Here is a 10,684-nt window from a genome sequence, read left to right on the forward strand (position 1 = left end):
TTTTAGTCTGTGTTTATTAAAACTCCAAAAGACATTTAAGGAGTTGAATCGGTTATTCTGCCACATACACGAAGTCAATGAAACTTACGATCTAACGTTACCTAACTGCTTATGCTACTATTTTGGTAAAGTAAACCGTACGACCACTTGAAATATTGATTTTGTCCTGATCAGTAAAGTTAATGATTCTTATGCGCTCGTAAAGCAGTAATCCCTTATTGAGAATTGATTTGAGAGTCTATAACTAATTTGCAGGACAAACTTAGTAGGATAATTTCAAGCAATTCCGTAAAGGGTTACTTGTATTTAATTAAACATTTTTCCCTTTCGGAAAATTTTAATACGTAATGAACGACTAGCAAATTATATTCATAAATTCATGAATATTGAATATTAAATCCCTTTTGAGTTAATTATTCCCCGAGACATTAAACTCATAAGTCATTGTTGTTACAAGCATTATTGGATCGAGATCAAAAGATGAGGCGAGTTTTACCACTCTCGAGTAAAGACTCATAAATGAATCACTTTTTCTCTTTGCCATGAAGGTGCAATCCACAGCCTGTAATATCCCGCCAATTGATACTTCTCTCCCTTGCAAAACTTTTATTGAGACCTTCCAGCTTCAGCAGGATATCCTGTGCAGTTACAAGGAAAAGGACGGCGGCGCCTTTGTGAAAATGGCCAAGAAGGCCTCTTGCTCGAGGAGCTGAGACACTCCCTTTATCTGAAGCAATCTCCTCCAGTGCAACCAGGACCACCTCATACTGTGTGAGGACCGACTTGATGGCTGGTGTGCGCACAGTCCATCTTGTGGCACACAACTGCCTAAAGGTGGTAAACGAGCCATTTTTTTAAGGTTTGGCTATCTGTTTGAAGACTGGCCAAACAAACAACCCAGGTCATGGATCCATGTGAGGGCATCACTGACAACTGGTGGAAGAGGAAACTGACTGAGACCAGGTTAACACAATGTGGCCCACAGTGGACAAAAATGGCAAGCGGCTGTACTCTGTTGCACTGTAAAAAATCAACCGTAAATTTTACGGTAAAAAACGGCAGCTGTGGTTGCCAGAACTTTACCGTCAAAAATACGGTAGCAACGTTATTGGTTTTACGGGATTACACCCACTGTACTGTATATTTTACGGTTTATGACCATCTTTTTTACAGCTCAGAACGGTCTTATTTAAAGGTTTACATTGTAATATTTTTGGTTCATTACCATCTTTTTTACAGCTCAGAACTGTCTTATTTAAAGGTTTACATTGTAATATTTACGGTTCATTACCGTATTTTTTACAGCTCAGAACGGTCTTATTTAAAGGTTTACATTGTAATATTTATGGTTCATTACCATATTTTTTACAGCTCAGAACGGTCTTATTTAAAGGTTTACATTGTAATATTTTTGGTTCATTACCATCTTTTTTACAGCTCAGAATGGTTTAATTTAGAAGTTTATGTTGTAATAGTTATGATTAGAATCTGTAATTATTTCACAAAGCAGACAGGAACATTTTAAATCCAACTCTCCACTTGGGGAGTAACAGTCTCGAGTCCCTTAGACTCCGTCGCGGGGGATCTCAGGTGAGTCCTTCACATCTCTTCCCTTCTGGCTATGTGGCGACAATCAGCTTATTCACCCCTGGTTCTGACTTGCAGGACGACTGTCCAGGGCCTTCTCCTTTCTTGGACGTAACAGATACAAGTGGTGAGTATTGAAAGGTTGAATGCACGATGAATACCTGCTGCTACTCGTGGCGGGGGATCTCAGGTTCGTCCTTCACTCCTCTTTCCTTCTGGCTATATGGCGACAATCAGCTTATCCACCCCTTATTCTGACTTGCAGGACAACTGTCCAGGGCCTTCTCCTTTCTTGGACGTAACAGATACAAGTGTTGAGTATTGAAAGTTTGAATGCACGATAAATACCTGCTGCTACTCGTGGCGAACTCCAAAGCAGCCCAGCGGGTTGGACTCCCGGTCCTCCAGATGCCGATGGAACTGCAAAAGAACATACAAGTAAGTATAACAAGACTGGACACGGACGGTGGACTGCTGACAGTCAGCTGACTCTTCACTCGGGGCACAGGTAAGTCTGTAAGCAAGACAACTGACAACTTTTTTCTTAGAATAAATAAGACTCTTGTGAACAATAATCACAAAACACAGAAATGCTTGATGAAGTACTTTAGGTAAAGGGCTAAATCATAGGAAAGAATACCCTCAAAAATGTCATGGCCTAAGCAAGGTGGCAGGCCAGGCATGCAAACGTTAAAGTAATTCAACGAGTTAAAAATTGACTCCGATGTTATACCTTCAACGTTTTGTTGTCCCTTCGACTGTAAAATCTGTACTCTGTAGTTTTCAGGAGTTTCCTGAGGTCCACATGCATTTTGATCCGTTTTCAAAATCCCTTTGTAATATCTGGCAATACCTGCAGAAATATTTAGAAAAACTAAAATTTTCTGTGAATCCACCGATACTATGAGACGCCAAGTTGTCCCCTGCAATGCAAAAAACAGTCCCTATAACTTTCTGCTGCCACGGTTATTCCATTGTCTTCTAGGTATTTTAAGTCTGGGGATGTGGGATGTAAACGACGACTTATTAGTGAACGCATGGTTGCATCCTGATACCGGACATGGCACAACGTGTCCTTCGGCTATATGTTCATTTAAATGAGCTGTTAGTGATTTGACATCGCGACAGTGGCGCTGGTACATAGAAATATTGCACATAAACACTGTAAGGGCATTTGTGGTATCAACATGTGAATCTATGTTATGTTTACGGTAAAAATGAGCCTTAAAAGCCCCATATGAACAAATCGTTTCGTAGCAATCTGTAGCGCAACACTTGAACACGCATCGTGGTTTATTACGGTGAAGTTTGACATGTAAAACGTGTTCCCTAAGGGTTTGCACTGATATTCCACAGAAAAAAACAGCTAAACATTGTAACTTCGCGAACAAACCCACATTCTACTGCTGTTTTATACACCTAAATGCTGTTTCACATCTCCGGTTGGACATTATAGAGCTTGCAAGTCTGACTAAGTTGACATTAACGTTCCATGACATAACGTTAACAGCCAGGGTACATGTTACTCGTGTTTAAAACCACACACTGCTTAAAACGGTTTAATCCAACTTACCAATGTGCCCAGACACATTAATTTGACAGAATATTCCAACTAATTTGTTGTTCTGCTTCGCATGAATCGTGAATGATCACCACTGGCCCAAGCCCGAAATGCAGGAAAGCAAAACGTTGTGCGCCAATGTTAAAGAAAAATTTAATCATTTATGTTTAAATTCACACAGAAGTCAAACATCTGTCTCTGCCATACAGAAACACCTCAGTATGGAGTCACAGGACTACTAGTTTGGAGACACCGGGCCTTAGGTGTCGTTAATTAAATCACAGCCATAGCCACATAGATTAGATCTTCACACATACAAATTCTCTACTACATTTACATCATAAAATGTATGCCAACCACACCTCACATTCTCATGCACGGTCGCAAAACCTCCCCATCACACTTGAGGTCTTAACACAATCACTGATGGGGGAAGAGGGAGGGGGACCATTGTGTCCCTTGCTTTCTATTGCAAAATAGTTATGGGGGGGGGGGGGGGGGGGGCATTTGTCTTACCTTCACCCTGTATGGAAAAGTAAGGAGGAAATTGAATGGTATAAGAGCTTGGGCTTTCTTTTGTTTCCTCAGTTCATACTCTGTGCAGGCATACTCGTTTGTGTAGACTGTGAATTCATTCTTGCAAGAATTAAATCTTTATAAAGAGCATTGGTAAAATTTTGTCTCTTATTCAGCTAAGCAATTGAAATGCTTTCATAGCCAATGAGAAGGCTATTCAGCTAATCAAATTATTTGCCTGCTGGAGACAAGGCGCAATGTTTATCATGATTGGATGATGCTTAACGGTTATCTTTCAAATGCTTGTTGAATTTATTTTTTAACCTACAGCAAATTCCTGAGGGCAGAGACAAAACAGAGAATTGCATTTTTAGAAATGTCGTTTCACACACCTTATAAAAAAGAGTAAAACCACTGTTAATTACAACAAAACAACTTCAATTAGCAAAATCAAAAATAAATTGTATAGAATTTCTTCTATAAAGCCTTACACAGAAAAGATGATTTTATCTATTGTTTATGTCCTGCCTCCTGCATTGTATTTTTAAGTGCACACTGCATAGGGGTGTCAAATATGTTTATGTATTTGTAATAAGACATGTTAAGAGGTTTCATTGTAACCTTACAATGAAAAGAAAAAAAAGTTTTTACTATAGCACAAATGTCAACATTTGTTTTTAGTACATGATTTTCCATAGTATGGTAATTAGACGGTAGAGGTGAAGCATCGATTGACTGATAGACAACTACTCTGTAAGTGTTTGTAACTTTTCTCATTTGATTGTTTGTTCATTTGTTGTTGGATAAGTGTGTCTGTGTAGTGCAGTGGTGTGTATTATTAGTTTTGGTGTATTCTCGCAGTGTGTGTGTGGAGGAGTTAGCATTTGTTTGGTCATTGCCACGTTGTGAGTGAGCGTCTGTTTGGGGCGTTCCCAGCTGCTTTCAATAACGATACTCAGGTGAGTGTAAATAGCGTGATAGTCCGCGGCAGTGTGAAGCCCTCCTTGTGTGAAGGCTGTAGTGAACATCAGTTAGGGTGGCATTCCAGAGACCAGTTTATGGCAAGGCCCCTCCCTAACTACCGGTGTGGAAGAAGATGCGCCACACTATGATTGGACCCTTGGTGAATGAACATAAACAAATGTTCAGCAACATCAGATAAGATGCCAAGACAACTGCCAGACACATCTTACATGGCAGGAAGGGGGGACCTTCTGCACCCACCACCACCAAGGAGAGGACTTCTCATTGGTCTACAAGTGGATTTTAACCTCCAAACTCATTCCTAAGGTTTAGGCAAGTGCTGCCATAAAAATTCCTCCAGGACCTCCTGAAGGCAGCAGCAAAAGAGACGCCACAGAGGTCTATCTAAATCCATTCATACACAGGATTGGAGGTCTTAAATGTATATGAACTGCAACTCATCCACCTCATCTTCACACAAAGTGCAGTTTATGTTAATGGTTATTGATTGTAAAAACAACAGTCCATGGGACAGGTCCATTAACAGATAAATGAATGTGTGGACGATGACTTAGCCGTTTCTTATAATGTTTGGTCTCTATCTGTTCCATACGATGCCTTTTATATTTTAAAAGAGGTTTGGTAAAGAAATAATGCATGGGTAAAACATTTAAGACACTGTTTTAACATGCCACTTTATGCTATGCAAATGAGTTCCACACTAGGGTGGGCAACACCGTGCCTACTTCAGAACCCAGTGGCCAATCACACTCCAGGACTGGAAAAGCGCCGGATTTCAATCTCCTCCTCATCGGAAAGGGATAAATATGTCCCCCGGGTAGCATACCCTTCCTACCCGACGGGGAAGGAGACACTAACAGACCACGTCCTGAGCTTCTGACCTGACGAGGAAAGAGACTATAAGACAGTGGAGGTTAAGCTTTTGCGAGCAAAACCTTTAATTGCTTTCGGCAAACTCTGGAAACTTCCACTACTAGCTGGAAAAGGGCTCTCTCCTTGAGAGATCTTATCTGACCTTTACAACTCCTCCAGCAGCACATCCAGTCCACCAAGGACCTCTACATCGGCAGACATTGCCGGTCCCACACGGCTCCTCAGTGACGCAGCCAGCCTGCAAAGGACCCTGTGAAGATTCGACTGACCCAGCTGCCTGGTCCATGTTTTAACTTCCCTGTGCAAGACCGACGAGTGTAAAGACTTCAACTCTTCCCTGTGCAAGACCGAGGAGTGTAAAGACTTCAACTCTTCCCTGTGCAACTCCTCCCGAGCAAGGACCCCAACAAGGCACTTGAGTATCATTTTCCTTTTCGGCATTGACCATGTGCTTTCAAATCTCAACTATTATAAATGAGTTTTGGCGTATACATTCCACGACATTGCACACTTATACGCATTTTTCGTGAGATCCAGGCGCGTATTTCACTGTGAGGGCACAGTGTCCTGGATAAAGGCATATATGACATGTTCCTTACAGTTTCCTGTACCAGCTGCCTGGTCCACGTTTAAGTACCCTCTTGGCGCAACCAGAGTTCTGCATTCTGCAGCCCAGCGTGGCAACGACTATTCGCAACTCTGCGCCCTTCCCACTGCATGCTACCCGCATAACCAGTGGAAAACGTATCTACGACTATTTATACGCATTTATGTGTGATCGGGCGTAACTAATGAGTTCTCTTTAAAGTCTTGTGTCTTGTGCTTGTGCTTGAACGGACAAACTCACACAAGAAGTAGCCTATGTCAACATGTCCATCTTGATGAGTATCCAAGCAGACATAGTCTGAATATGCCTTAAGTTAACATACAGTCGAGAAAGCGATACCCCTGGGTCTTAAAGGAGCAGTAGCCTTTACTGCTGTCTGTTTAATGTCAAAGAAGATTAGGAATCACTCACTGCTCTTGATTGAAAAGCTTTTGTAAGTTTATTAAGGATCAATATTTAATTTAAACAGTTAAATATGCAGTAATTTTTCATTTGATTACTTTATTCCATTTATTTACCTAAAAACTAATGTTAGACCTACATGAAAAGAAAAGAAAAAAGCATTATTTTATTATCTTTGCTCAATAGTAATTATTTGAGCTGCTGCTTGTATTTAAAGGGTCATGAAACCCCCCTGCTGCAGCGGTGTTTTTTCACAACTTCGATTTGAAAAGGCTTCTTAAAAGGGGAGTGGTCGACTGTGAAAAGGTGGGATGGGTATTGTGTGGAAAGAGGGAATGGTTTGCATAAATAGGGGAGTGTCATACAGGTGCATTAAGATTAGTGATACCAACAGCAGCAGTTACAGCGGTTCTGAGGCATGTTCTTGGTTCACGTTGGCATAGTTTATGCTACCACAGTGAGATTAAATGAGGGATGAGTAGCCTACAGCGAATGAGAGCGCTATGAGTGGCGTGCATCAGAGATCGCAAATCATTCAGCTCTTCAAACCAGCATAATTCAGTTAGAAATGAAAATAAATGTTATTCTGCATGACGAAATATTTTGCAAACGTGATAAAACTATAATTGTCCAAATATGCACGCTGTTTGGCAAGATGAACAACGCGCCGACGTGATAAGGGAACGTGAACATGTGATGCGACAGAGATGTGTAATTCTAGATCGGGGTAAAAGCGCAGGGGTTTGAGGCTTCATAATCTCGACCGCACATCTGAAGCACAGAGCGACGCGCACTGGGTTTCCTTGACGATCCGCGCTGTCACTCGGCAGCTAAATCTATATTTGTCCAAATATGCACACTGTTTCACTAAGAGCCCGAACACATGCGGTTTAGTGCATAGCTGTGACCACAAATAAAACGGAGAGGACGTGGCTCTTGATTCTTGTTGATACTTTATTAAAAATATTGTTCATTATCCTACAGATTTGTTATTTTGCACTCCTGACATAAATTAGAAGGTCAACGCTTGCAGGTTCGGCGTGCGATTGCTCAAGTTAATTTTACTTTACCGAGCCTTTGTAGCAAAGGCTTCCACAGACGGCGCCCGCTTACAGCTCACTCGGCGCCCTTACGTTACTTCGTATCAGCATAACGCCTAGCTTTCCTCCTTGACTTTTCCGCACGCTGCTTCCAAAACTTCCCCACCATGTCGCTACAATAATGAAGGAAGACGAGCCTTACAGAAGTTACTGTCTCATGCATATTAACTAAATTATCTTGTATGCATATTACAGTGCAGTGATTGGACTGAATGAGCTTTATGTCATGAATATATATCGAGAATCGCTCGACGTCAGCATGTCCCCAGCAGCCCACACTTGGGCCGAAAAGCACACGCTGATGTCAGCATTTGTGACGTTGCTCCGACTAAACTTTTCAAACCGGAAGACAGAAATCGCTCTGAAAAAATGCAAAAATAACTATTTTCACATATGAATACCATTAATGAGTACCCTTAGTGTTTTCAATGATGTGCAGCCTATACATATCTGTTTACATCTAAAAAAAAAAGTGTTTTGGGGTTTCATGAACCTTTAAGTTATTTGTTCTTTTCTTTATTTTTATTTGACAGTAGTCCTTTTTTTCATGAACATAGCAAATACTGAACCATACAGAAACTGTGAACCTGAAACTGAACATAAAACTGAATCGTGAGCAATCTGTACCGTTATTGTCAGGGATTAGGAAGTGGAGGACCCAGATGCAGAGTGAACAACAAGGAGAGTTTATTAATAAGACAGATCAACAAGACACAAGAGGGTAGTGGATGAGTGACAGTCCAAACACCAGGGCAGGGGACAGACACCACGACGACAGGCAGGGGAGGACGACCACTGAGACCAGTCCAGGCAGCCAATGAACTTGACGACAATTTGTGAGGCAACACCAGGCAGACGATGGTGGACCAATCCAGGCAGGAACCAGAGGCTTGATGGTCTCACAGAATCAGCTCCCTTCTTGGCTGACAGGCAGTGGAGACAGCGGCCAGGGAAAAACTTAGGACAGAAAACAAACACAGGACACACGACAAGACTCTAGACAAGACAACAAGAAACAACAGACAAACTAAGAACTATGGCTAAATGAAACAAAAACTAAAATAATAACTGGAGCTAGAAAACATGGAAAAATAAAACAAAAAACAATCTCTATAAAAAGACTGAACTAAAAATAAACGTGGAAAACTGGAGAAAAATAAAAAAAAAAGTAAGCTATCAAAACCAAGAAATCTAAACAATAAGGCTAGGGAGAACTACCAAAAATAAAGCCTGGAGAAAACGAGCAAAATAAAGTCAGAAACTTCACTAGACTCAAATTCAGGAACAAAGAGAAAAAAAACTGAAAATAAATCCAAATCTAGACAAAAACGAGACACTAAAACTAGAATAGGCTAGACTAGGCTAGACTAGGCTAGGCTAGGCTAGGCTAGGCTAGGCTAGGCTAGGCTAGGCTAGGCTAGGCGCTAGAGACATGTACGCACAAGCAAACGCTCACAAACATACACAACGAACCAGCAAAGACATGAGGGAAGGTAGCACAATATAAAGGGACCAGAGCACATGAGGAACAGGTGAGCACAATTAGTGAAAGGAGGACTAGACCAGACTAAACAAGGGGGCGTGGTAACAGCAAACAAGGAGGCAGGACAAGAGGAACACATGACAAACACACAAGCTATTTCTCATTTCGTTAAATTTTGAAGGCTGCGTCCTCCGGAGGACACGGCCAGTGTAGGATGCAGTATACGGAGTGTCCTCAATCAGAATTAAACGAGACGTCCTTCGTAGGACACACAGGCAGGAAGTATCACGTTGCTATGCCAACAAGTTCAGCCTCGTTGCGCTCTCACGCCAGTTATATGAATGAAAACTATTTATAACTTGAAAATGAATATGCAATGTTTCTTGTCTTGACAGCAATGTACGGTTCTAAACGTTTAAAATGCACTAAACAACGTTGTAATCCTGTTTACCACAACTATCTGTTTGAGGTAATAGAGCTTTAAAAAACCAACAAAAAAAAGCTTGAACTACTTAATTTAAACACCACACCTACGCTCGCATGTATATCCAGCCGTGAAGGCTACACCTCATGCACACTCCGAAATCCTCTGAAAGAAGGACGCATTCGGAGGTCGCGTTTGGAGTGTCCTTCTCACTTTTTTGAAATGAGACGGCCTTATGACGTATGCACCCTTCGAATGCGACCTCCGGAGGACGTAGCCTTCTGAAATGAGACACAGCTACAGAGAGACAGATCCATGTACTAAGACACAACACAAACATAGAAACATTAAACAAAGACAAAACAGACAGAGCTGCCAGGGCAGAACCCTGACAGTTATACCCCTAGCGTAACCTATGCGAGGGGGTGCCACAAAATTTTGAACATTTTCAAAGGGCGCCATGACTGAAAAAAGGTTGGCAAACACTGGATTAATGAATTAAGTTATCTAGGCTATTTGACATGGCAGCACTTAAACGCGAGAATAGCTGATAATTTAAACAGCTTTTTGAATAATGATATAACCGGGTTTATTGAAGAAAGTGCAGGTTGAGGGTACATGAGGGTAAATAAATGACGACAGAATTTTCCTTTTTGGGTGAACTATCCCTCTCTTTATTTTTACTCCAGTACTGTAATTAATGCAGCCCAGTAAAATAATTTAAGTTAGAGATTTTCTACTCAAATGTAATATATTAATTGTTTTATATATGAATGACTTTTTCCATGGATATTAAATTTTATTAATAAAGTTATACAAATAATTTCAATTAATTGACTTGGTAATTGTTGCTACAATCAAGCTCTTGTACCCCCAATGCGTTTGAATGTTTAGTTTTTGGACATACGCATCATAATAAATAGGCCTGTTTTACAAAATTTTAAGAATTTTCCCATAAATGTGTCATATATCACTGAAAATGGGAGAATCTCAGCTTTAATGTGGTATATGGCGCATATACAGGATAATTTTGCATCAAATGTGTTGCAGTTTTAAAAATAAGCTTGTGTTTACATTGGAATTTCTCAAATACATGATTTTCTGAGCCTGAAATTCAGCAAATCATTAACATAGCCATACTCAGTTA

The sequence above is a fragment of the Pseudorasbora parva genome, chromosome 20 (assembly GCF_024679245.1).
Source record: "Pseudorasbora parva isolate DD20220531a chromosome 20, ASM2467924v1, whole genome shotgun sequence".
Taxonomy (NCBI): Eukaryota; Metazoa; Chordata; class Actinopteri; order Cypriniformes; family Gobionidae; genus Pseudorasbora; species Pseudorasbora parva.